Source organism: Leopardus geoffroyi, chromosome C2, assembly GCF_018350155.1.
Source record: "Leopardus geoffroyi isolate Oge1 chromosome C2, O.geoffroyi_Oge1_pat1.0, whole genome shotgun sequence".
Classification (NCBI taxonomy): domain Eukaryota; kingdom Metazoa; phylum Chordata; class Mammalia; order Carnivora; family Felidae; genus Leopardus; species Leopardus geoffroyi.
The window spans coordinates 120,634,055-120,659,252 of NC_059333.1; the positions used below are offsets into that span (position 1 = coordinate 120,634,055).

Below are 25,198 nucleotides of genomic sequence, written 5' to 3' on the forward strand. Positions count from 1 at the left end.
TTAATATCACTGAGCTTTCAGGGTCCTTCACTTAAAGGAGCCCCTTTGTAAAAGATTTGTCCTGATTTTATTTTCGGAAGTTTATATCCTTTATATTAAGAAGGGGTGGGTATCCTTCAGGCTATACAAAATCTGGATCCAGTCCTGTCTATGTGGATAAGCATGCTAAAGAAAACATGATGAATATATGGTCTCACGGTAATATTAAGTATTACAATATATTATATCACTGTGAAAGATTTCAATCTCTAGCATTCATATGGCACCATTTTCTGCATTTGCTTATTGGATTAGTTCTAGTAAAAGAATATATTGTCAATTTACTTGACCAGGATTCAAAAATTCCTCAAGAAGTTTAATTTTCAATTTGGTACCCGAAGATGTTATTCCTCTCCACATCTCTTCCCAACCATTTTGCACCATTTCTCCTGCTCATAATACCATGGCAAGCAACTTGCCACCTCCTGAAAAGTGTGTTTAATTCACAGATGCCCAATAATGGTTTTTATAGGATATCCTCCAATACCTTTAATTCTTCAATACAAATTTGTATTGCACAGCTAAGACTGACCTAGAATGATTCTCTTGCCCTCCTTTGCAACACAGTGCAGTTATGAATTGATGATTGCTTTTAAACCCTATTCTGCAGCCACCAAACCACCCTTTAAAGTCTTTAACTTTAGGCATTGAAGCCTCCCAAACTGGTCACATCTCAGATGTACATTCTCATAACCAAGTTCATGGGAACTAGGCACCTGTGAGCCCTCAGCTCCAAAAGGCCTGCACAACAGAAGGACAAAAGAACAGTGAAAAAAATCCTAATTAATCCTAATTAAGGAAAATCCCCTCCCAATGATACCAAATTAATGCTACCCTGAGATAAACCCAGAGAAAAGAACTGATTGTATTCAATGTAAGTTCCAAAAGACATTTGGACAGGTTTTATTCAGCCTAAAGGAAGATGATGGGAGGGTTAGTTTGTAGAATTTTTTTAGGGATTTCTTAAAGAATTTCCCTAGAATTAAGTACCCTCTTCAGCTTTAATTATGATTCTGCTACCAGCAAGAATGATAACATTCAAATGAACTTAACTGCACAAAACATATAGAAATTAACACAAACTTTTGTGCTGATGACTGACAAGTTACAATAAACTTTCCATCTCTTTTTTACTTTCCTCATACTTATCCATTCATAGTACCATCTAGGAAAGAAGAAATGAAAGGATGCCTGCTAACAGGTTTTTGGACCTTAGGAGAATCTTTAGTGAATGAAGGAAGGTCTGAGCAGAAGACCTTTTCTGAGTATATTCTTTTTTTTTTTTTCTTTTTTTTTTTTTTTAATTTTTTTTTCAACTTTTTTTTTATTTATTTTTGGGACAGAGAGAGACAGAGCATGAACGGGGGAGGGGCAGAGAGAGAGGGAGACACAGAATCGGAAACAGGCTCCAGGCTCTGAGCCATCAGCCCAGAGCCTGACGCGGGGCTCGAACTCACGGACCGCGAGATCGTGACCTGGCTGAAGTCGGACGCTTAACCGACTGCGCCACCCAGGCGCCCCCTGAGTATATTCTGAAACATAAACAGATGAATACATTAAGCGTCAAGTCAATAATTATTATAAATTGCATCTGAGAAAGGATCGATGCCCCCTTTCCTGCAGAAATCTTGAAGGTGCAAACAGGGAGCATTGGGAAAGCTTCCAAAGACACAAACCAAAACCCTTTTGAGAGAGTCTCTTTGAAGACTTGACTAGCTAGAGAGTAGTTGAGATGGGTTCTCCTCTGGCTTTCCATTGAAAAATTCCGACCACCCAAGGCTTACCACAGCACCTGGCACACAGCAGGTGTTCTAGTATATGTCTAGTAAATGTTGAATCATCAGGTAATCAAAAAGGCCCTTTAGTTAAATGATAGTAAAAACACTGATGTATTCCACTGAGAAGTTTGTTCTATTTCATGTTGGTGTTCAGCACTGTCTTTTGATTTCTGCCCACTCTTTTATTTATTGATTTGCTTTTCACTTAATTTTTGTGGCTCGCTGTGGTTGTGCACAGAATCTGGAACCTAAGACTGTATTAGGCTAGTCAAGCATGAAATTATAGTTTGTGGCTGACAATGCGCAAGGGTGCCCAAGAGACTAAGCATGATACGATAGTACTGAGGGCTTCTAACATGAATTTAATCAACCATGATTCCAGGTCACTTATTATTTTGTTTACAATGTCATGATGCAAAAGTTTTCATGTTGTATCCTTAATGCTTTTGAGATTTCTCCTATGTATTAGTCTTTGACATGGTTGGGTTTTTTTCCATGTCAGTTAACACCTTTTTGGGAGCTATAATTGTATGTAGCACAGTCCCTAATTCAGGCAGCACATCCCTTGACAGAAGAAGTTGTCAGTCCCGGATTCATAATCATAATTGTAAGAACAGTGAATTGAGCAACAGTTGTTAACCCGAACCTAACGATCAGAACTGAATACACTGAAGATCAGCTTTGGAACAGGAATAGAAATCATCAGAGTAGATGTGATTGCTGAGAACTCCAGAGTGCACCTCAACAATCTGCACTTTTACTAATAACTATTGTTCACCAGGCACAGCAACAGCTTTCAACAATGTGGCAATATCATGTGATGGAAAGTCTTAAGACATCAGTAAAAAGGATCTGAAGAGTAATTTATTCATGTTAGAAATAGAGTCCTATGTCAGTGTAGAAGGGGGGAGTGGACATAAAGAAAGACGAAAAAGGGAAATGTGTGCATTGAGCAAGAATTAAGCAACTGGGGACTCAAACAGAAGATCCTCACCCAGGGCTTGAACTGAATAGGTGAGCAAGAGAGCTAGAAACTGCATTTCTTTCCCCCAAACGCTCTGCTCATATGCAGCTGTGCTAATTGTAATTAATCACAGAGAGATGGCAGCCGATACATACGAACAGTGAAGGAGGCTGAGGGCACCTGTCCAAGGAGCCTCGTGATGAACCTTCACACCAGGAGGGAGCCCTGAGAAGACTGTGAGATAGAGCAAGGTGGAATTCCAAGTGACTCACAAATGATTATTGATGATGATTAACAGTGAAACCACTGGTGGCAGATAGTGGCATGGAGAAGCCAAAATTCCATCCCTTCAGCTGTCTCATGTGGGAGGCATCAGTAAGACTCAAATCATGGAGTCTGAAGGTTTCCAGCATTCTCAACCACTCCTTGGCTATAATTCCAGCCAAGAATTGAGAAGAGAGGTGAGGACGTTTTCAGATCACATGGCCTTATTTTATGGTATAAGGTAGAGGTGGTGTAACATTGCAGAACTTAGGTCTTTGGATTTAAAACAATGGGTTCAGACCCCTGTCTCTTTCACTTACAACTGAGTCACCTGGGCAAGTCACTTAACTTTTTCAAATCTCTGCTTCCTAATCTTCAAAATTGGAAGAAGCTGTTGTTATAATGGTAAAGTGCCAAGCACCATGCCCTCATTCGTGATTATTTTAATAACTTGGAAGACTAGACATGCAATCCTCAGACTGTTTTTTTTTTTTTTAAACATAAAGGTGACTGATTGCCCTGGGCCATTCTAATTCTTGTCTTCTACCCCGTGGTTGCTGTGAGTGGAAGCAGGCACCTGTAAAGCCATCATCTGGTTTTGGGGTGTAGTCTGGTATATCATTGTTTTTAAAAACCTCTTTAAAAATATATGTATGTATGTCCCAAGATTTACACACACAATTCGGGCTGGAAATGAGTTAAACCAAAAAGAAACGATTAAACAGAGTTGACTGGCTCCTACTTGCTTCCTTTCTCCCTCTCTCTATGGGTTTCACAAAAGTGTTTGTTAAATATGACACTGCCCTGTCTGCCAGTCAGGATTTTCAGTCTGATGCAGAAAAACACACAGGCCAAATGGGGTCACAAATGTTTACAATAGCCTTCTCTATGCCACATGCCTTCTGCAAACAGAAATATTACAGAAAACAGGATTCAGTTTTATTTATAATGAAGCCTCTTAAAATATATTCAGGCATAACTGGGTTGACAGCCATAACACTTTGACACTGCAATCAAAATGAGAGCTCTTTTCTTCTTTGAAGCCCTCCAAGACCACTAAGATAACGTAGCCCCTTTTCAGCCTGGTGCAAGAAGTACACAATCACTCATCTTCAAATACACATGAGTGTACATTTTAATAAAACTATTTATTTAATGGGACATCCATGCTGGTCTCTTAGATATAAAAGTCACTTAATTGGCATTCAATTGCTTCTTTTAGCCTTTCCCTTAAGTACGGAAAGAAAAAAAAAAAAAAAACCATGTGACTCACCTTCACGGGGTTTTGACTGGTTGCACTCTGGCCCTGACAAGAAGCAGTAATGAGTTGTGACTTTCAAAGCACCAAGGAAGATGCTCCTCTACCAATAGAGAGGACACAGGTTTAGGAAGAAAGGACATGGGGCCAGGGTCACCATAGGCTGGGAATTCCCCATTCTTTAGTTCCCCAGGAACCTTTATTGGGGTTTATCAAGCTACCTCTAAAGTGGGGCAGCTCAGAATCCACTGGGGCTTCGGTTATATGGTCATATTACTGGCCCTTCCCCTGATGATTCAGATTCGGGCAGCCTGGGGGTAGAAGGATCTATATGTTTAACCACCAGCCAAGAGGATTCTTCTGTAGCAGGCTGACAGGAAAGCTCTGGGAAAGTCCAGAAGTTCTGTGAAAGAGCTGTCCTGTCAGATTCAAGTACAGCTTGACTACTATGCCCATTTTACAGACAATAACACTGAGACTCAAAGTCATAAAGCAAGTAAGGGGCCAAACTCGGTCATGAACCCAAACCTGTCAGAGTCTAGACTCCATATTTCACCCCACTATGAGATAGTCCTTCCAGTGCAGCAGGTGACTAAGTCTTAACACAGTTCCTCTGCCGTGGCATCTATGACTTTGCAGCATGTCAGCTTCCAATAGCTCTCTGCTGATATATGCTGTTGAAATCTAGTAACCAGGATTGTTAAATCAGAAACCTTATCTTTAAAGCCATTTGAAGTCCACTGGCCATCGAGTAAGGACCTGCAGGTAGATCCAGACCTCTCCTGAGAATCGAGTTCATGGGCTTTTTGACAACTCTTTTCAGCTATGTTCAGGCCACTTTTTCCAAACATGTGCAGGATCAAAATTGGATTTCCGGTTGATTAAAACTGAAAGTAGTCCAAATGATTGACATATGCAAATGTTTTACCCAGAGATTCCTTAGATCTAGTGCTCTTCACACCAATTATAGCCTTTATTTTTCAAATGAAATTAATAAAAGCAAAACTTCTCTGGTTGAAAATGGAATAAATATCCTAAAGTCTAAAGTCCAATTCCCTCTTCCATCTTCGTCTCCTCCTCATGACCTCCACTTAGGTCCCCTCTTACCCACCAAGGAATCTGGGTGATTCACAGAACATCGCTGAGAAGTCAAGGTCCTAGGGTCTCCTTCCAATGATAAAAAAGCAAATGTTAATGAAATGTATAAGATTTTGCCAACAGAATAAATCATAACACATACATAAAATACCCCTCCCTTGGCTCTGTCGCTATGAATTAGTATGATCTGACAGATGAAGGCATTAGACTTGGAGTTAGGAATTCTGCACTCTGTCGTACGTTCCACTGCTGGCATCTATACTATCAGGGCAAGCCATGGGCCTGGCTGAGTGACATGCCCCTCTCTGAGCCCAACCTTCATGGCTTATCACCCAAGCCAGGAAGCAGCCTGCCGACTTGTAGATGAGATACAGATTGTTTAATTAGACACACATCATGGGTGCTGGCTATATAGCTGCATTGGTTTTGTAGAGATTCTAGAATTGAAGTTTCAAACCAAGTAAGAACTTAATGTTTACCATGAATACTACCACTAGTTTCCTGCTTCTTAGTACTGAAATGACCCAAATAATTAGGCAGACATTGAGCATTATTTGGTTGCTAGATAACAATTGGTAAAACCCAAATTTTATAGATACTTGTGAAAGGACATTTAAAATGGGTGGGTATATCTCTTAATTTTAGATGTGTCTTTGTACTGTTTGTACACAGGAATCACAACCACACAAATGCACCTAGTCAGGCCTATGACGTGATGTGTATACAAGTAGAATTTGAGCCAAATAGAACACAAAGTGAAAGCACTTTTCCTGATGGGTGGGAATAACCATATCCTGACCCAGAGAGAAATGCTTATGTTCTTAACAGTCTTCCCCCCAAGACTTCAGTAGGTGTAAAATCACCTATTTCCTGGGCCAAAGGGCCAGCCCAGCCTGCTTCACAGCAAAAGCACTCAAGTTTTAGTTTCTGAACATGAATTTGATCATACCCAAAAGTAACAACACACTCCCCAAGTGCTATTATTTCTTCTAATATATTTGCTGTGTTTTGTATGTGATTTAAATAAAAGACCTGATAGTAATAAGGAGTAAAAAGAATATAACTTTTGGCATCAGATTGCCTTATGATCTTAAGTTACTTAAAGTCTCTGAGACTTGGTTACCTCAGCTGTAAATTGAGGATAATAAACACATACTGAGAGGATTAATGTGGGGATTAAAGGAAATGATATATCTATATATAAGTCAATAGACAGAAGACACCAAGAAAGCACAGTTTTTATTAGTAGTATTTGAGTAAAGACCAAACAATGGCAAATCCTTTCCTATCTTCCCCAAATCATCTTCTGTCCTGTCTAAGCTCATACTGAAAGAGAATAAAACCTCTTTTGTTTAATAAATATTCTCATTAACTAATACCCAGACAAGATATCTTAACCCTTGGGCACACATGAATCACTTGGATTCATTGGTTTGGGTGGGACCTAAGTATCAGATATTTTATTAATTTTTAAATTTTTTTTTTATTTTTTAGAGAGAGAGCATGATTGGGGGAGGGGGCAGAGGGAGAGAGAGAATTTTTTACCTTTTTTTCAACAAGTATCTTTTTTTAATATAAATTTATTTTTTTTAATTCAAGTTAGTTAACATACAGTGTAGTATTGGTATCAGGAATTGAACCCAGTGATTCATCATTTACGTATAACACCTAGTGCTCATCCCAGCAAGTGCTCTCCTTAATGCCCAACACCCATTTAGCCCATCCCCCCTCCCACCTCCCCTCTAGCGGCCCCCAGTTAGTTCTCTGTAATTCAACAGTGTCTTATGGTTTGCTTCCCCATCTATGTTTTTATTTAAATTCAAGTGAGTTAAGCATACAGTGTAGTCTTGGCTTCAGGAGTAGAACCCAGTGATTCATCTCTTACATATGACACCCAGTGCTCATCCTGAAAAGTGTCCTCCTTAATGCCCATCACCCATTTAACCCATCCCTTTACCCACCCCCGTTCCAGAAGCCCTCATTTTGTTCTCTGCATTTAAGAATCTCTTACGGTTTACCTCCCTCTCTGTTTTTATCTTATTTTTCCTTTCCTTCCCCTCTGTTCATCTGTTGAGTTTCTCAAATTCCACATATGAGTGAAATCACATATCTGTCTTTCTCTGACTGACTTAAAGCAAAATAAGTAGAAGATATTTTTAACAAGCACGTGAGTATTTCAATGTGCATCTGGGTTGAAAACCAATGGCTTAAACTATTAAATAGCTTACTATTAGTTTTCCTGATTCAAGAGTCTCCCCACTCCAATTTATGCTCTAGTGAACTTAGTAAAAGAGTCTCTCCAACAATCAAATCCAACCTTGTCATTCCTATATTTAAAACCCTTAGTTAGTTTCCTTTGCCTGTAGCAAAGATGGTGAATATATTTCTTCTCTTATGGACCAGTTCCAGTAGGTTGGTGGTGGCTTCCACAGTCTTTTGTAGAGAAGGATTGTATGGGTTGTCCTGGGCTCAGCAGAAAAGAACACCATTCATGGCAGATTGAGAACATGTGTCATGAGGATAGAAAATGCAGAATTCTGGGATTTGCCATCCCCAATGTATGGAATACAGCTACAACTCTAACATGGCATAGAAGATCTTGCACATGTTATTTCTCTAGCTGCATTTCCTGCCTATGAGGCCACAAGCTATATTCACAGTTGATTTCTTATTTTTCCTCCCAAACACGAATCCTTAACTCCATGACTTGGCTCACACTATTCCTTTGCTAGGAATGGCCTTGTCCTTCTTTCCTCCTCACTTAATCCCCTAATCCTTCTTCAAGATTCAGGCTGAATGTCACCTTTTCTGGGAGAATTTCTATGAATATGCCAGATATAATTAGTCTCTCTCTCCATCTCCATGCTTGTGAAGCATTTTCCTCCTATCTTTATAACTGACTTTGTCATAATACCATATGGTGATTTACTCTATGTTTACATATTCAAGTCCCTGAATATATGATGCACATTGTTAATGTTCAGTAAATGTTGATGAATGAATGAATGAATGAATGAACGAATGGACTCCTTTGCTGCACATACTATCACTTACTCATGTTTGTTTCCTGGTGCCCTGCTAGTAGCTGACACATAGTAGGAATTCAGGGGTTGCTGAGTGACTTCACTGAGTCAGTGTCTACAGGCTCTGCTGCCACCCATATGGCACAGTGATCTGGGCTCATTCTGAGTCACAAATCACAATCTGCCAGAAAACTTCCATCTGGAGAGATCGCTCCCTGCAGCAGCCTTTCCTTTCAGTCTTTAGGCCTGTTTTGTTCCTTATTCAACAGGAAATAATTGAATGCTAGCACTGACTCAAAAATAACTCGGGAAGCTATAAAAATTGTAAAAGGTCTATTAGTAATATTGTGCAGGATACTTCATGGCAGCCCTGCAGAGGGCCATGCACCTAGTTCCCAGGGTTTCTGTTTGCATTTATGTTGTGCTTGCTCTACTTATCCAAGTGGTCAAGGCAGCCCACCAGCCCTCACAAGTCTTTCATGTGCAACTCGGTCTTGTGGACTGCTCAGTGCATCTAAACCTATCAGCTGGCTATGTGTGGAATAAAGGGAAAATGCTCAGGGTATGCTCAGAATTATCCCTGATCAGGTAATGTTGTGCAGAAGAAATGTTACGTCCGTTCTTTCTCGCCCCATCCCACCTGAAGCAGAAGTGTTATACTCTCTCTACTGAAGGTGAAATTCTGCCCTTAAAGATTTCTTCTGTAAGCATAATGCTGAGATGCACAAAGAGTTAAGCTTTCTCCATTCCGTGTGGTTTACTCATTTAAATCGGCATCGCTACAGAGCAGAAACTATTTTAGCTCTATGCATAAGTGGAATATCTAATATAGAATTACATTATAATGAAATATGCATTAATGCAAGCCTCATAAAATGCTTTTCATGTTCTGCAGGCATCCAAAAGCTGAAAATGCCTATAATCTTATTTTACTTGCTGCTCAAATGATGATACATCAGGTTAATACGCTTAATTAAAAGTCACTTTTGAAACGTTCGAAGGGATAGTTAATTCACTATTGACATTTGCTGTAACACAGTTAAGCATTGTGGAAACAAGACAATGGGATATGTGCCTCCCGCTAGGAACAGAAGGACAATATTTTATGATTTTCAGGAAACAGCATGTGCTTGACACCCAAGAAGGTGCAACTAACCATGTCCTAAAATATTTGCCATTAATAATAAATTTTTGCTTAAAGAGACATTCTCAAAATAATATCCAACCACTTCTCTGTCTACTTATAAATGAAAATTAATCATGAGAAAGAGATATTTCCCGGTGCCATTTATTCCACATTTTCGATCTTACTACTTGGCTGTTGGGCACATTCCTCAGAAATGGCCAAAGACTGCCTGAAGCCTGTCCCTCTTAGCTTCTGATGAGCTAGCTGTCCCCAGTGTTGAATGTGAGATTTGAAGCTAATAAAGTCCCCTCCCTGCCACTTGGCACTGAATTTAAAATAAAAAGACTGAGCGTATTCCATTCACAAACGGCTTGACTTCCCATTTATGAAGCTTTATCTTTTTATTCTCCTGCTCTAAAGTCCACGTTGGTTTAAAATGCAGCTGGGCGGTTCCCAGCACATCAGCGCTCTTGCGGATGATTCTGGCCTGTCCAAAGGCTTGCCGTGTCTCACTTTACAGTCTGTGTCTCCCACACCCTGGAGTTCAAAGCCTGGCCACATTCTGCTTCCCACGAATTGCACCTACAGCGTTTCACAAGTATTTCGAAGGCTCTTTCTTGGGATTTTCTCTTAATTACCCTCCCCCCTGTATTCTGGAGAAAAAACACAGAGCCAGGCCTGTGGGCACTGTAGGTACGGAAGAAAAGCTGGGGGACCAGTGAGCCTCTGAGACCCGGCAGGTACCAAGCCCAGGGACCGAGACCGGGGCCCCGAGGCCCTGCCAATGAGGACCCTAATGTCCCTGCCGAAGAGAAGGGCATTTCCAAGAGGGGGGATGGCTGGGCGCTCAGAAATGGGGATGGAACGGGAATGGGGCTCCTTCCGAGGGGCAAGCGAGTTGACCCCGAGGCGAGAGGAGCCGCCTGCCAGGCCAGTGAGTCCACGGAGCGGAGTGAGATGGACGCACAGGTGTCCAGCACGCCTGCAGTGTGAGCGCCATGGGTAGTTGCGAGCCAGATTCACCTATATCATCCACACACACATGCCAAGAACTTGATGGGAAATCAAAATTGCTTTTGCTAATCAGTGATTTCAAATTTCCTGTCAATAGAGATCTGTGCCACCAACACCCATAAAGGAAACCCCCTTTACGTCTTCTACAAGTTACTTATTTTTCATTTTGGCTATTTTTTTCCTCGTGGCTCTACCAAGTTCCCTGTTCTGGCCCTGGTATCAGGTTCTCACCTTTGTTTATTCACCCATCAACTTCCTTACTACCACTTCCACCCCAAGCGCGCACGCACACACACACACACACACACACGCACACACACACACACACACACACACACACACACACACACACATTTTCAAGGGACAGTAAATTACCAGATCTGTAAGGCTGTCCTAAATAGGGAACATTCCTCATATCACAGAATTTACTGTATTATAGAGCAATGTGTCCGTTTGGGTTATGGCTGCACTGAGGCTCAGAAACCGCTCCCTGTTCTTAAGTGGCTGGATACTTGAAAGTCAGCTGTTTGTCTACCTGACCCTTTTAGAACAAATGCCACATGCAAAGGTCAACTTCAGTGGAAAGTTTGGAGCCTACATGAGGCAATAAGGTTATATTTTCAAGGCTCCTTAACAATATCCTTAAAGGGTCAAATGTGGTCAAGCAAAGTTGATGCAGATATGGAACAGCATGAAACAGGCCTACATACTGTCAGGCAGGCAAGAACAGTGTCACCAAGAGGAGAAACCCATGTAGTGTTGTAGCAATCCTTGGGGTCCATAGCAGATAGGAGAATGGATCAAGTTAATCAGGGACAACAACCCAAAAATGCTCCAGCAGCTAAAGATAACTTGTGATTTAAAACAACAACAACAACAACAACAACAACAACAACAACAACAACAACAAAAAATGGAGAGGTCCTATGTATAACATCCGGAAGCTAGGAAAGTTCAAGCAAATTACCTCCAGGTTCAAGAATGATAAAATTATTTCCAGGTGGAGAGTTGGAAGTTCTGATAAGGAGATCACAAGGAACTGGGTTTTGAATACTGTGCAGAGCTTTGAATCAAGGAGCTGGAGGAAGGGGAATGTATCAAGCATGATCAGGAACATCTAGACTCCAGTGTTATGTCGGCATCCCATTAAGATGGCAGGAGAATTTCTCCTGTTTCTTTATGGTTCACTGTTGCAATTTTTTCAGGCTGTTCAGAATAATTAAGCAGAATAATCTTCAATATCAGCAAATATCTTAAGACCATAGGGATGATAAACTACTTTGTATTTTTTTTAATTTACCAGACTTTATTTTTTTAATGTTTATTTATTTTTGACAGAGAAAGAAAGCACTAGTGGGAGAGGGGCAGAGAGAGAGAGGATCTGAAGTGGGCTCTGCACCAGAGATCCCAACATGAGGCTCAAACTCACAAACCATGTGATCATGACCTGAGCCGAAGTTGGATGCTTAACCAACTGAGCCACCCAGGTGCCCCTAGACTTTATTTTTCAGAGAAGTTTTAGGTTTACAGAATTTTGAGCCGAAAGTACAGAGTTCCCATATTCTGCATCTCTGCACCGTTTCCCCTATTGTTAACATTTTGTGTTAGTGTGGCACATTTGTTACCGTTCATGAGCCAATATTGGTATGCTATTATTAACTAAAGCTTACAGTTTACATTGGGTTCATTCTCTGTGTTGTACAAAGGCAAATGAGGGGATCAGGGGAAAATACTTCTAAGTTCAAATGATAGGAAACAGGAAAAGCCTCAGAGCACAAAAAATAGAGTCTTTGGGTTTTATTCTACGGGTTTAGACTAATATATGACATGGATCCACCATGTCATAGTACCGTATGTAATAGTTTATTTTTTAACAAAAACTCAGATTTCTTGGTATCTATCTACTCTTGGTTAATTAAGATCCATGTAGGCAGGGAAAATAGTACTTGTACATACAGCAGAAATATTCAAATAGAAAAACTCACCCTGTTGACATGCATTCCACGAGAAGAGAGGAGGCTTTCAGAACCCATGTTTTCTCAGTAAGAATAGCTTACCCAGGTTTGCAACTTTTAGTGGAACATGTAAGTTGGGGATAGGGCTAGGTAGCACTCAAAGAGTTTAGAACAAATTTAGAAGAATTGACATGGCTACCCACAAAAGTTACTGTGTGTGCTTGATTTTTTCCCTAGGTAGCCTGGGAAATCTAGTCACTACCACATTGCAGAACGGTGTGGGAACACCAAACTTTTGGGGTCAGAATGTTTTGTTCATCCTAATTTACAATCAGAGTATTATCCCCAAGTACACTGAACAGGAAAGATGTTAGAGGGTATTTCTATATCTTGAGTAGCTGGCCATAGATGGAAGATGTTTGTGGAAGAACTAAGAACAGTGAAGGGGAGAGGGGGCACAGGAGGGGGGGCAGAGAAAATACTTCTAAGTTCAAGTGATAGGAAACAATAAAAGCCTCAAGGCACAAAAAATAGAATCAATCTACTAGTAGTAATAAGAGGACATGGGAAAATAAAACAGACAAAAGCTATGTGTCCTTATCCTCTTGAATTAAAATTCGTATTTATCCCACATGGCACCATGCTAAAGGTCTTCTTGTGCACTGTCTGATCTAGTGTCTAGGTTGGCTTTTTCCCCCACATTTTAAAAGTTTTCTCACCCTCCTTTACTACCATTGCCCAAGTCTGCTTTTATGAATTTTTTTCTTTAGCTGTAGGAGGCGGTGATTTTTTAAGAGAGGAATTTTAGCACTCATTTGGATTTATCATCTGCCATTTCTGGAGAATTTAAACTTCCTTCTTTCTGTTCTGTCTGAAAGAGCCTCCACAAGTTGAGTTCTGGTTGAAATGCTAGGGGAATATGTTTCCAGTTCCCCACTGAACTCTCAGAATACTTGCAAGGACCATTTCTGAGCTTTTTCAACTGGAATTATCCTAAGACTTATTTCTGAATGTGTGTCTGCTGACAGATTCAAGAAGATCGTTACTGCTGAGGAAAAAAAATTTTATTTTACTGCAAGATAGATGAGTGCCTCTATCACCATTTGTAAGAACTATGAGCACAAAACAAGAGAAAATGGGCCCCTGAAGGAAAGACACGTGAACACTGATTTTAAGTGCACCAAGATATACTACCTCATTGACCCTACAATATTTATTTAGTACCTACTAAGTGCCAGGCACTGTACTAGGTGTGAGGATAGAACACATGGCCCCTGTTGTCACATAGCTTACAGCCTAAAATCTAGCAAGGTGAAAAACAAAAATCAAATCAAGCAGGTGGAATAATTACACAATTGGTCATTGTTTGCCATGTCAGGGAAAGGCTTTCTGAAACTGAAAATGAGCTCGCTTGAACTGATAGAAGAGGGTTCCAGGCAGAAGGAACACCATATGCGAAAGCAGGGAAAGCCAGTGAGGGAAGATAGATCATGCAGGTCCTGTCGGCCAGACTAAGTTGTATATATTTTATTCTAAGTGAAGTAGGCATCCATCAAAACTTCTAAGTGAAGTTTTAAGCAGGGAAGCAATGTGATCTAATTTGCTTTTGTACAGCTCACTCCTGTTGTGCTATGGAGAATTGTAGGACAGTGAGCATGGCATCTGAAGGTCAGAAGGCTGTTTACACTGGTGCAGCAAGAGACAAGGGTGGCCTAGACGCAAGGAATTGTGATGCTTTGAGATGTAGCCTGGAAGTAGAATCACAGGACTTTCATGCATTTGGTATGGGGAGCAGGGTGAGGGAAAAGGAAAAGATTGACTTCCATGTTTCTGACCTGAGCAACCACGTGGTGATCCCAGTTACAAAGATAGGAAGGACTGGCTGGCGGCAGGGAAGACTTGAGAATTCATTTCAGACACGTTAAGTTTGAGATTAGCCAATGGCGATGGTAGGTAGCCCATTGGGTATATAAGTCTAGAGCTCAGAAAAAAATATGAAAATATATGGATATGTATCTGTACACATACATATGATTTTTTAACCTCTAGGTACTATTGAAAGCCATGGATGAGATCAGCTAGAGAGATGGTGTTTGGGGGAAGAGAGAAGTTCTCAGGACAGACCCTCCAGGGACACCACTATTTAGACCTAGAGAGAGGGATGGGATTCAGCAAAGAAGATTGCAAAGGAGAGGCCCATGAGTAGGGAGGTGGAAGCAAGGTCCTGAGAGTCAGGTAGGGGAGTGTGTGTAGAAGAATGTACAGTGTGCTGGTAGGGCTGAGGGACACAGAGAAGAGTCCTTTGGACTTGGCAACACAGATGTCGTTGATCTTCACAAAATCAGTGGAGTGGCAGGTGCAACAGATAGTGGGGGTAGATTGAGGAGTGAATAAAAATGAGGAAAAAGAGAAAATAAACATAAATTAACTTTTTGAGGGAGCTCTAAAAGGAAGTAAATAGATGGGGCAAGGTGTAGAGGGAAGTGAAATACGGGAGATACTAGATCATGTTTGTATGTAGCTGATGGAAATGATTCAGTAGGAAGGAAGATATCAGTGATAAAGAGTGAATAAAAAAGGAATTCCCTGAAAATGTGTCAGAGGATACAATCCAGATCCCATGAGGAGTTACTGGCTTTTGTGGGGGGTGTTGTCAAACACATGGAAGAATGACAAATAGAGCTTGCAGCCCAGACAGGTAGGAGTATGATAGGGGGTTGGGGAGGGGGAGATGAGGTGGTTCCCTTCTGCTACAGCTGATGGCTCCCCTTTTTTTGCAATAGAGTATGCGGTGAGGTCATTGGCTGACAACAAGGATAGAACAGGACTAGAGGAGAGAAAAGCAAGTCATTTTAAGGGAGGAAAAACAAGTCTTCTAAACACACACACACACACACACACACACACACACACACACACAGATAATTGGGTATCTGGCAGGGTTAAGTACCCAGTTGAGGTTTGTTACCATGACTCAGTTGAACAATTTTCTCCAATGCTGTCCAGAAGAGGATCATTCTTGCTTCTTCCAGGAAAAGTCCTTTTACTTGCCAGAAAATGTGTCCCTGTTCAGGCGCTAACATTAGGTGGCTTCAGCAATGCCTACCAGGACTAGAATCTCTCCCTGAAATGAAACCCAAACACTACACAGGTGCCTGGGAATAAGAGATAGCCAGCAAGTGCTGACAGAATATGAAACACATGTAGGGAGGGATTTCTTCTTTTTTTCCCTATACCCTTCAAAGTACTCATTTCTCCAATAATTGAGTCCAAACATGGTCAAAATCTCCTTTCACGACACATCCAAGATTTATACATTTTTTTCTTTCCATTATTGCTAAAAACTTTTTATTGAATTTTTGTGAATATTCACATACACATACATAAACGCACACAGAGAAGTTGCACACGCGAATAGAAAAACCAATACCAAGTGGTATCAGGGCTTCAACCATAAGAAAACAGATTATTCCTTCTTAAAGCAATACATTAAACCAAAATGCATTTTGACTCCTAAGAACCGATTGAGGGCATATCTGTACATTCCAGAACATGCACAAGTGATGGCTGATATGTCCTGTGTTTGTTTGCCCCAAGCTGATCCTATAGGCAGAGATCAGGTCTGCAGGATTCACTTTAAACAGTTACTGACAAGGCACCAATAGATCTTCTGCAACTGTCCCTTTTAGTGCTGCCACAGATGGTACTAACTGCCATTACGCTGTGGGCTTCCAAAGGTTTGAAACCACCACGGAGCCCAAGGGCATGTTGTGTCTTATGGAACTGGCCAAGACCTTCCAGGAGTGTCTGTGCTGCTCCATTTCTCCTGCCCATGGCATCTCTGCCCTTAGAAAAGTTAAGGAAGACTTTTATGCTGACTTGCATATGTGACATGTAAGACAGGGTCCAGCCTTGGGAGCCTGCGGTCTGAGACAGAAGATCAAAAGGACAGCCAGGTTGACCTTGCCAGAGGAAAACCTGACCTGACAGTAAGCTCTGCCTGAACTGAGGCCAAGGACAAGGTTTTGGGTTATAGAGGGTGAGGAAATCAGAGACATGGTTGACTATGTTCCACATATCTATTAACAAATACCTACCAAAGCCAGTATTTCAGGTATTTTCTGGAACTCAAAGCTCTGATTACTTAAGCGCTATGTTAGTTATTTCACATGTATTTTCCCATTTAATCCTTACACAAAGTACTTCTTATAGGTGAGGAGAATCTGGAGTTGGGGCAGGTTAATTGACACAATGACATGACCAATGAGGACAAATTTAACCAGAGCCAATGGAGAGCAGGCTCAGAACTGTTCTCACCATTGTGGAAACAATGGAGGCTTGTTTTTTATTTCTTTTACTGGTCAGTGAGAAGAGACAGAAATACACAAGAAAGAAAATAGCAAGTTGCCTATAATCTGACCAACCAGAGTAAAAGATCTGGGGAATTTTTGCTTATTTTCCAAAGAAGGTTTTTAATGAAAGAAGTGACATTAGTTTAAGATTAAGCTGACAGTAGTGGACGAGGTGGGAAAAACAGCCTTTCAGAGGCTACAGTGAGAGTCTTAATGCAGACTAACAGAGATGCAGCTACCATTTACTGAGCATCCACACTGTATCATCACAGCCCTAGTCCTTTTACATCTATGCACTCCTCGAAACCGTGATATGCAGGTATTGCTTCCAGAAGTGGAGGAACCCACCCAATGGGAGTCACACACCAGTAAGAGGAAGGCCCCTGAATGCAGCTGGAGCCCAGGTTGGTCTGCCTGGATAGTGCTTTCTCAGGGGCTGTGTTGTTGGAGCTTCAAGGACCCAAGCAGGCCATGAGGATGGGGAGGAAGATTTAGACCAGGTTTACATGTTGCCTGAGAAGCAGTGCAGTGAACCTATGGTGCTCCCACTTGTTTGTTAGGTCTTATTCAAGGAAGACTGATGCTGTTCTCCTGCCCTCATCTCTGCCCCCACCCAGGAGAGCAGGAGTTTTAAGTTGAGCAAGGGAGAAAGGTGATGATAACAACAAAGGACAGCAAAGGGAAGTAGCTTTCACCTGGATTGTCACCTTTACCAGCAAGAGCAGACTGATAAATGTAATGCAAAGAAAAATGGAGACATCGGGACCAAGTATATTTTCTAATTAAATAATTAGAAAATTAGGTAACCATTCATTTTCTTAGCCTGACAAACTGAAGACTGACATAAGCCAACTTCAAGAAACCATTTTTAAAATATTCGTATGCTCAAGGTGCATATATGTATTACAAATGGAGCCATATGCCAGAAACAAAGCAAATGTAACCATCTTTTATGATCACCATTGTATACAACATGCCAGACACTGGTCTGATAGACTTCTTTTTTCTTTTAATCTATAGGTATCCTATTTTGTCCTAATAAACACCTTAAAAGTAACCCTTAGAATTTCTGGCTTGAAGACATACAAAAAAAGGAAGGCCTAGATCCACTGAGGAAGAACTAGTTCACAGGCAAAAAGAGGTACAGGTCTTGCCTTCTCTTTCCCTGGCTGTATTAGTCAAGGATCTTCAGAGAAACAGAATAAATAGACTATATATAAAAAGATTTATTTTAAGGAATTGGCTCACATGGTTATGGAGGTTGAGAAGTCTCAAAATCCACAGTCAGATGCTGGAGACCCAGGAGAGATGATGGTATAAATTCCAGTCTGGAGGCCACTAGGATCAAGATGCAGGAAGAGTCAATGTTTCAGGTGAGGTCCAAAGTCACCAAAAGGCCAGCTCAAAGCCAGCCAGGCAGGAGGAATTCCCTCTCATTTCTGGGAGGTTCAGCTTTTTGTCCTATTTAGTCTTTCAACTGGTTGGTTGGAGCCCATCCACATTGAGTAGGGCATTCTACTTTATTCATTCTACATATTCAAATGTTAATGTCATCCAGAAACACTCTCACGGACATACCCAATATAATATTTGACCAGATAACTCAACACCTTATAGCCCAGTCAAGTTGACACATAAAATTAACCATCACACTGGTAAACTATGTAAATTAAGGAAAAAGAGTCAGATGAGATCCACCAAAAGGTCAGATCTACTGTGTTCCCAAAAGCTGGAGGCCAGGACTCCTTTGCACCCCCTTTCTCTTCTGAGAAGTCAGTGGAAGGATCAAGTGGATTCCCCTTTTGACAGCTGGGATGGGGGAGAAGATGATCCACCTAGAGCAGAGCATAGTTTCCTAATGTGGAATCCAGGGCCTAAAGGCATCATCAAGATGTTGTGTGGATGTTCACCTGCCTGGGGAGAGACTCCATAACATCATCAGGACCATCAAACAGATCCTTTGATGAAGACAGATTCTTAGACCTAAACAAGTCTAAGAATCACTGCTCCAGAGTGAGTGGAGTCTTATTAAGGATCTAAAATTCAGAATCAAGAACCATTGGCATTCCAAAAATATTTGAATTGAATTTGTAAATATTCCTTACAAGAAGAAATATACTTCAGAACAACGTATGTACTATTTCAGCTGACTCTTTGGGCCTTAGTGATTAAAATTAATGTGAGGGGAATTGTCCTAACACATACCTGACACACGGACCACAGTACCTCTGGCAGACCCCTTTGTCTCTCTGGAAACAGAAAATCTAGGGCACACAAAGTAAGAACTTAAAGCTCCAAAGTGAAGGGCAACCAAAGAACAAAGAGTTAGACCTGCTGAGTGAAGCTAACCGTGGGATGTGAAGGACTTTGGGTGGCCATATTCGAAGACCAGATAGACAAGGATCAGGAGGCTCTTTGGCACAAAGGGAAAGCCTCTGTAGATTGCACACACTTCCCTCTCTTTCCATCTTTATCCGTTACCTCTCTGACAAATCTGCTATGATTAAAAACACATTGCTTTGCTCTTCTGTGGAAGCCATAAGTAAACTAAACTTTTAAGCAAAGGTAAGAAGTCTTCTCATCTCATTCCCCAAAGGGTCTCTTTGATCTGTAATAACATTCACACATTAGCTTCCTAGGGTTTTTGTAACAAAGTACCACAAACTGGGTGGCTTAAAACAACAAAAGTGTATTCTTTCACAGTTCTGAAAGCCCAGTGTTTGAAAACAAGGCATCAGCAGGGTCATGCTCCCTCCAAAGGCTCCAAGGAAAAATCCTTCCTTGCCTCTTCTAGCTTCTGGTGGTTACTGTCAGATAATCTTTGGTATTCTTTGACTTGCAGATGCTTCACTCCAGTCTCTGTCTTTGTCTTCACGTCATCTTTGCCCTGTTTGCCTGTGTCTCTGTGTACAAACATCCCTCTTCTTACAGACATGTCAGTCGTCATAATTAGGGCCCACCCTAATCCAGTATGACCTCATCTTAACTTGATGACATCTGCAAAGAACCTATTTCCAGATAAGGTCACATTCACAAGTACCAGGGGTTAGAACTTGAATGTATCTTTTGGGGGGGGGGGGGACACAATTAAACCCACAACAATTCAGGTTGTGAATTGTGAAACTTCCTCTTCTTCCAAACAGGTGTTTGTTGCCATTGGAGTGGTAGTGTATAAAGGATGGGCAATAATTCGCTCAAGCAATATTCACTGAGCAACTACTGTGCACCAGGCCAGTCCCAGACACTGAGGATACTGCACTGAATAAGGGGAACAGGGTGCCTGGCTGGCCTCCTGGAGCTCACAGTGCAGTGGAGAGAAGCAGAGTATGAACTAACAAAGAAGCAGAATAAATTTGGAGAGTGATGAGAACCGTCATCCCAGCTGCTCCAATGTGGCCATCCGGGTAGCAGAGAACTAAGTGGACCTCCAATAGACAAATAGCTCATGTGTATAGGGAATGCTGTGGTAAAAATCTTGAAGCACTGGACCCAGGTGACAGCACCAGCCCATACAATATGCCAGAAAAGCAAAGGAATAGCCAAGGACTTCCAACCCATTTCAGAGTCAGGAAAATAGAATCACAAAATGGGAAGGCATTTGCCCATAGTCCCTCTAGGCCTACACTCTCTCTGCTACCATTTTGCCCTGAGAATCTTGCAGATGTTTCTTGTAAGTTTTCAAATTTCGATTTCAGCAGAAATCCTTAGTGGCTTGTCACCATTGCCACTTAGCTTTCTCTCCACTACGTCCATCCTTTAGGAATTTGTGACTTGCAACAGGCTGCAAATGTCAGCTGGGGGGGAAAGATAAGTGATAATAATACACTAGGAGTTGTAGCCTCTTTGCGAATTCACAGAAGCTGTTTCCAGAAAAGCATTGCCTGCTAATTAAACAAACTCCTTTCTTCTGACAGATAAAAACATGGGGGAAGATCTTATCCCATCAGTTAGAGGGCAGCCACTGCCCTGTGAAATGGCCTTTTTTTCTAAGGGATTAGACTTCTCAGGACAAGCAGGAAAAAGCTTTTACAATAGGTAGAGCTCTGATCTTCAAGGTACTTGGCAAACATTAACTAATTAATCTACCTACGACCTGTGGGTAGGTATCATTCATTAGCTACTGTTTGTAGATGGGAAACATGAGGCAACAGCCAAAGTGGTTTTGACAAGGTCAAAAAGAGAATTTGTGGGACACCCGAAGTGAGGTCCAAGGAAGCCTCTGCCCTGGGCTGCCCAGAACCCACCCTGGGGACCAGAGCCTCTGTTTTGCATACATTCTCAAACTGCTATTAAACTGCCCCTCGTCTTCTCCATCAATTCATGTACAAGGCACGTGAGTTCCAGCATGCCTAGCCAAAGATCGGGTCTGCAATGAGTAAGCTCCCGTTTTATCAGGTGCCATTTCAGGAGGACCAATTTATGACAATTTCCATTACCTTTACATAGTGGATACTTTATTTTAGTTTGACAATTATAAGAAATCAAATTTATGTATTATAAGAAACTGAGGTCAAGATAAGAGACCTTCCCAGAGACCCAGAGCAAGTGACATATGAAACCAGAAGACAACTGAAAACCAGCCTTACTGTACTAACTCCTTTATTTAGTGGCATCACAATCTATGCCTTCTCCCCCACCTTCCCACTCTCTTCTCTAGCTTGCCAGTCCCTCTCTAGCAAGGTCAAAATCATGTCCCTCTCTCCCAAAAAGACTTCAATTCACATTAGCATCTCCCCGTGTCTCTAACTCCCTTTGTCCTGCCTCTGTCCTATGCAACTAGTTTCAAGAATCCTGGCAAGAATAGGGGTGCCTGGATGGCTCAGTTGGTTAAGTGTCCAACTCTTGATCTCGGCTCAGGTCATGATCTTTGGTTCATGAGTTCAAGCTCTGCATTGGGCTCTGCACTAACAGTGGGCCTGCTTGGAATTCTCTCTCCCTATCTCTCTGCTCCTCTCTCTCTCAAAATAAATAAACTTTAAAAACAATTATGGTGACAACTGCACTTGGGTAGATGGGGCGTCTTATACCTTATCCTCAGGCAGATGGCATAACTGAGTATCGCAGGCTGAATAAAGACAGGAATGACAACTGAGATGCTACCCCATTTCAGGGAGAACTGGCGGGGACTCTGGCAAGTCCAGAGTTTGTACCCCATGAAGGGCAGCTGCTTGCAACTGACAATTGTTTTGTTTTATTTGATCCAATGGCTACTTCTAGATGGTTGACACTTAACACTTACTGGCTAAGGTCTGGGTGTAGGTACAAGTCCTGCTTGACTGCACTGTGGATTCTGAACAAGCAAACTGCTTTTCCTCTCCATGTTTGTTTTCTCATGAGAAAAATGTACCTAATCACATTTCTCTCATATTTACTTCACAGGGTTAATTGATTGTTACTTTGAGTTCCTCAAAGAAATAACACAAAATTGCTTGCTTATCTTATTCTAAAAATTACAGTGATGACAGCTCCTTCCTAATACAGTTTTAATTTATTTCTCATGTTCCCTTTGAAAAACCCAGTCTTTATTTGTTGAAAGAAGGGTGAAATTCATTAGGAGCATTTATTAGTTAATGGCGAAACAACCTTAGGTATAGTTTTTGAAAGCAGATTGAGAAAAAGTAAAAAAACAAAAACAAAAACAAAAAAAAAACAGGCAACTATATATCAACATCTCACTGCACTGCTGATGGTTGTAACAATCTTACAAATCCCTTTGGGTGGCAAAGACCTACAAAGATACTGGGATGGAGCAAGAAGGAAGAAAATGGAACACAGAACATTTCAAATCTCTAGAAATAAATAATAAATTTTGTACATACTGCTTTCTTTCAAAGAAGGAAAATAGATGTCTGTTTTCTCCAGTTCCCAGAGTGTTATATCTTGGAAAAAAACTGGTGGGAAGTGTGGTTCAGCAAATCTCATCTATCAACTCCCTAAAAGACCTCACACCCTCCTGCTGGTATGGGAATCAGGAGGATTGTGACTAAGGAAATCTTTTGATCTGGGTAACACTGAGATATCCAATCTGAGAGAAAAGCAAAAGGCAAATGGGGTAGGAGTTCTCCCTGCCACGGGCTCAGGAAGAGCCTCACTGACATGTGCATGGGCAGCAAGCCCCTCAGGCGGGAGCCCAGCTCTGAGAAGGGCTGCCCGAGCAATGCACACCGTGTTCTCATCTCATTGCGTGCCCGATACCTGACTGGACAGAGGGAGTGGGCAAATTCCTGCCTTATTTCTTTTCTCCTTCAGAGGCAGGTAATTAGTGACTTTAATCACTGAGGGATCTGCATTAGGTTGGTAATTTGAAGGGAGATCATTTGTTTTTCTCTTGGAAGAAATCTGCAGGAGAGATTTATCTGCGTTAGTTATAATGGTGAATGCTTATTGAATGTTGGCTCTGTTTCAGGCCCTGTTGCTGGCACTTTGCAACTTATTTAGTCCTTACAACAATAAGTTAATAAGTCCTTAACTTATTTAGTCCTCACAACAATCCTAGGATCAGAACTAAGATTGAGTCCTGTGCCCACCACTTAGTATTTCTGTGTTACTGTGCCCATGCAAGCTACTTAATCTCTCTGAGCCTCAGTTTGCTCATCTGTGAAATGGATATAATGATAGCTCCTTCTTAGGAGGGTTGTTGGGGGAATCACATGAGGTAACACTTGCAAACAGTTTTAAGTGCTCAACATGAATTTTGTCTTAATATTGTCAATATCATCCTTCTCTACTCCTTCCCTGGTGTGTCCATTCTATGTTGCTGATTCCAGCAGAACTGATTTTCCTCAACTCTTCTATGTTTGATCCTTATGAGATAGTCAGGATTTTAGCAAATGTCTGGAATGCATCACTATATATTTATAAGCCTGACATGGGGTCAACCAGTTATTTTCTTTTTTATTTTCTTTTTTTTTTTTTTTTTGGAAAAGAAATCTATTTTATTCCTCTTTGCACAGAGCAGTACATGAAGGTGGCTATCTCCTGACTCCATATATCTCTGATAAAAAATGCCCCCTCGAATATGCCCCATTATTTGCCCTACTCCAGTCTTGGAGAAGTGGCAATTAGTGGGTGGGGCAGAAGGCTTAAGTCTCAGGAAAGCTTTTTTGAGACATTTTTCTGGGAAGTTTTGGGTCAAGGGGAAGGATTAGACCCAAGAGTGGGTGTTCATTCCTCCATCTTCCTGAGAAAATCCAAATCCCAAAGGTTTTCTGAAGAAAGACACCTCTCTCAGCGACCCAGGGAGGGAACCCAGACCTACTGCCTGGATATAAGGCTGAGGCAGAGAGAAGACAGGGTTACGTGGGCAGAGGAGGGAAACCAAGTATTTTCTTAGCACTGTGCCTACCAGTGTCAGTGCAGGTTTAAAAGTACACCTCCAAGGCAGTCACTGCATGGATATTGTCTGCTTGGTACTTTGTTGCAGACCAGCTCTTCTCAGAAGTCCCACAATGTAGGCGAGGTCCTTTTGCCACCAAGTTTCGTAATAACTGCCCATCCCATACACTCCCAGAGATTCTCATTAGCCCCCCTCAGAGTACGGAACACAAGGGGCTCTGAACAAGATGAACAAAGTTGCCTGTTTACTTTCTGTCTCCCACACTAGAATAGGAGCAAGTTTGAAGGCAAAGACTATGTTATAATTAAGGTTATATCCCCATTGGCTAACAGACTTCTTGACATGTAGTAATTGCACATCATAAATGTTGCGTGGTTGAAACAATGAAACAAAATAAAATTTTCCCGTGTGGTCAAATTTGCCATCTTGTGAGTGGCAAGTGACTTTCAATATCTAAAGATTGGGGGTTGTGGGAGGGATGTTTTCACCTGTGTGATTTCATCATTTCCTCCTCCTATCTTAACTGTAAACCCTCCAACTCCCCAAACCCAATACCCCTCTATCTTGACTTCCTCAGCCAAGAATAATCCAACCTTGTCTACTCAGAAACTCAAATACATATTTTAGAACCCTCTAGATGAAGCTTTGGGCAAGGGTACATCTCGGTGTTATCTTCCCCTTTCTGCCTCCTGATTTCTTTTCACCAGCCAAAGACCCTTCCTGGCTACTATTTGGAGGTCTTTTCTCTCTGTCTAGATCCCACACTCCATCTTTTCCAGTACCTTCCACAAAACAGGGCCAAGGGATCACGTTCATTCTACCAGTGCACAATTAATATATACTTTAGCATTACCCCGGGGAAGCATTAAACACTCAGTTTAACTCTGCTCAAGTGGGAATTCTTCCAATTAAAAAAGATAATGTAAAAGCCTAAACTTGGTATAGACAATAAGTAAGTGTCATCATGTCTCCTTGGCCAAAGGACAGGCAA

The 25,198-nt window shown here is 41.4% G+C and overlaps 1 protein-coding gene and 1 long non-coding RNA gene across 10 annotated transcripts in view; one reads left to right on the forward strand and one right to left on the reverse strand.

Moving 5' to 3' along the window:
• Nucleotides 1-25,198, forward strand: part of SLC9A9 (solute carrier family 9 member A9) — a 694,304-nt gene that overhangs the window by 617,843 nt on the left and 51,263 nt on the right. The gene's annotated exons all lie outside the window — the stretch shown is intronic.
• LOC123611454 lies at nt 4,163-20,388 on the reverse strand. Its single transcript, XR_006718678.1, has 2 exons — nt 18,120-20,388; nt 4,163-5,470 (listed from the first exon to the last, which is right to left on the reverse strand). It is a non-coding gene; the product is annotated as an uncharacterized LOC123611454 (long non-coding RNA).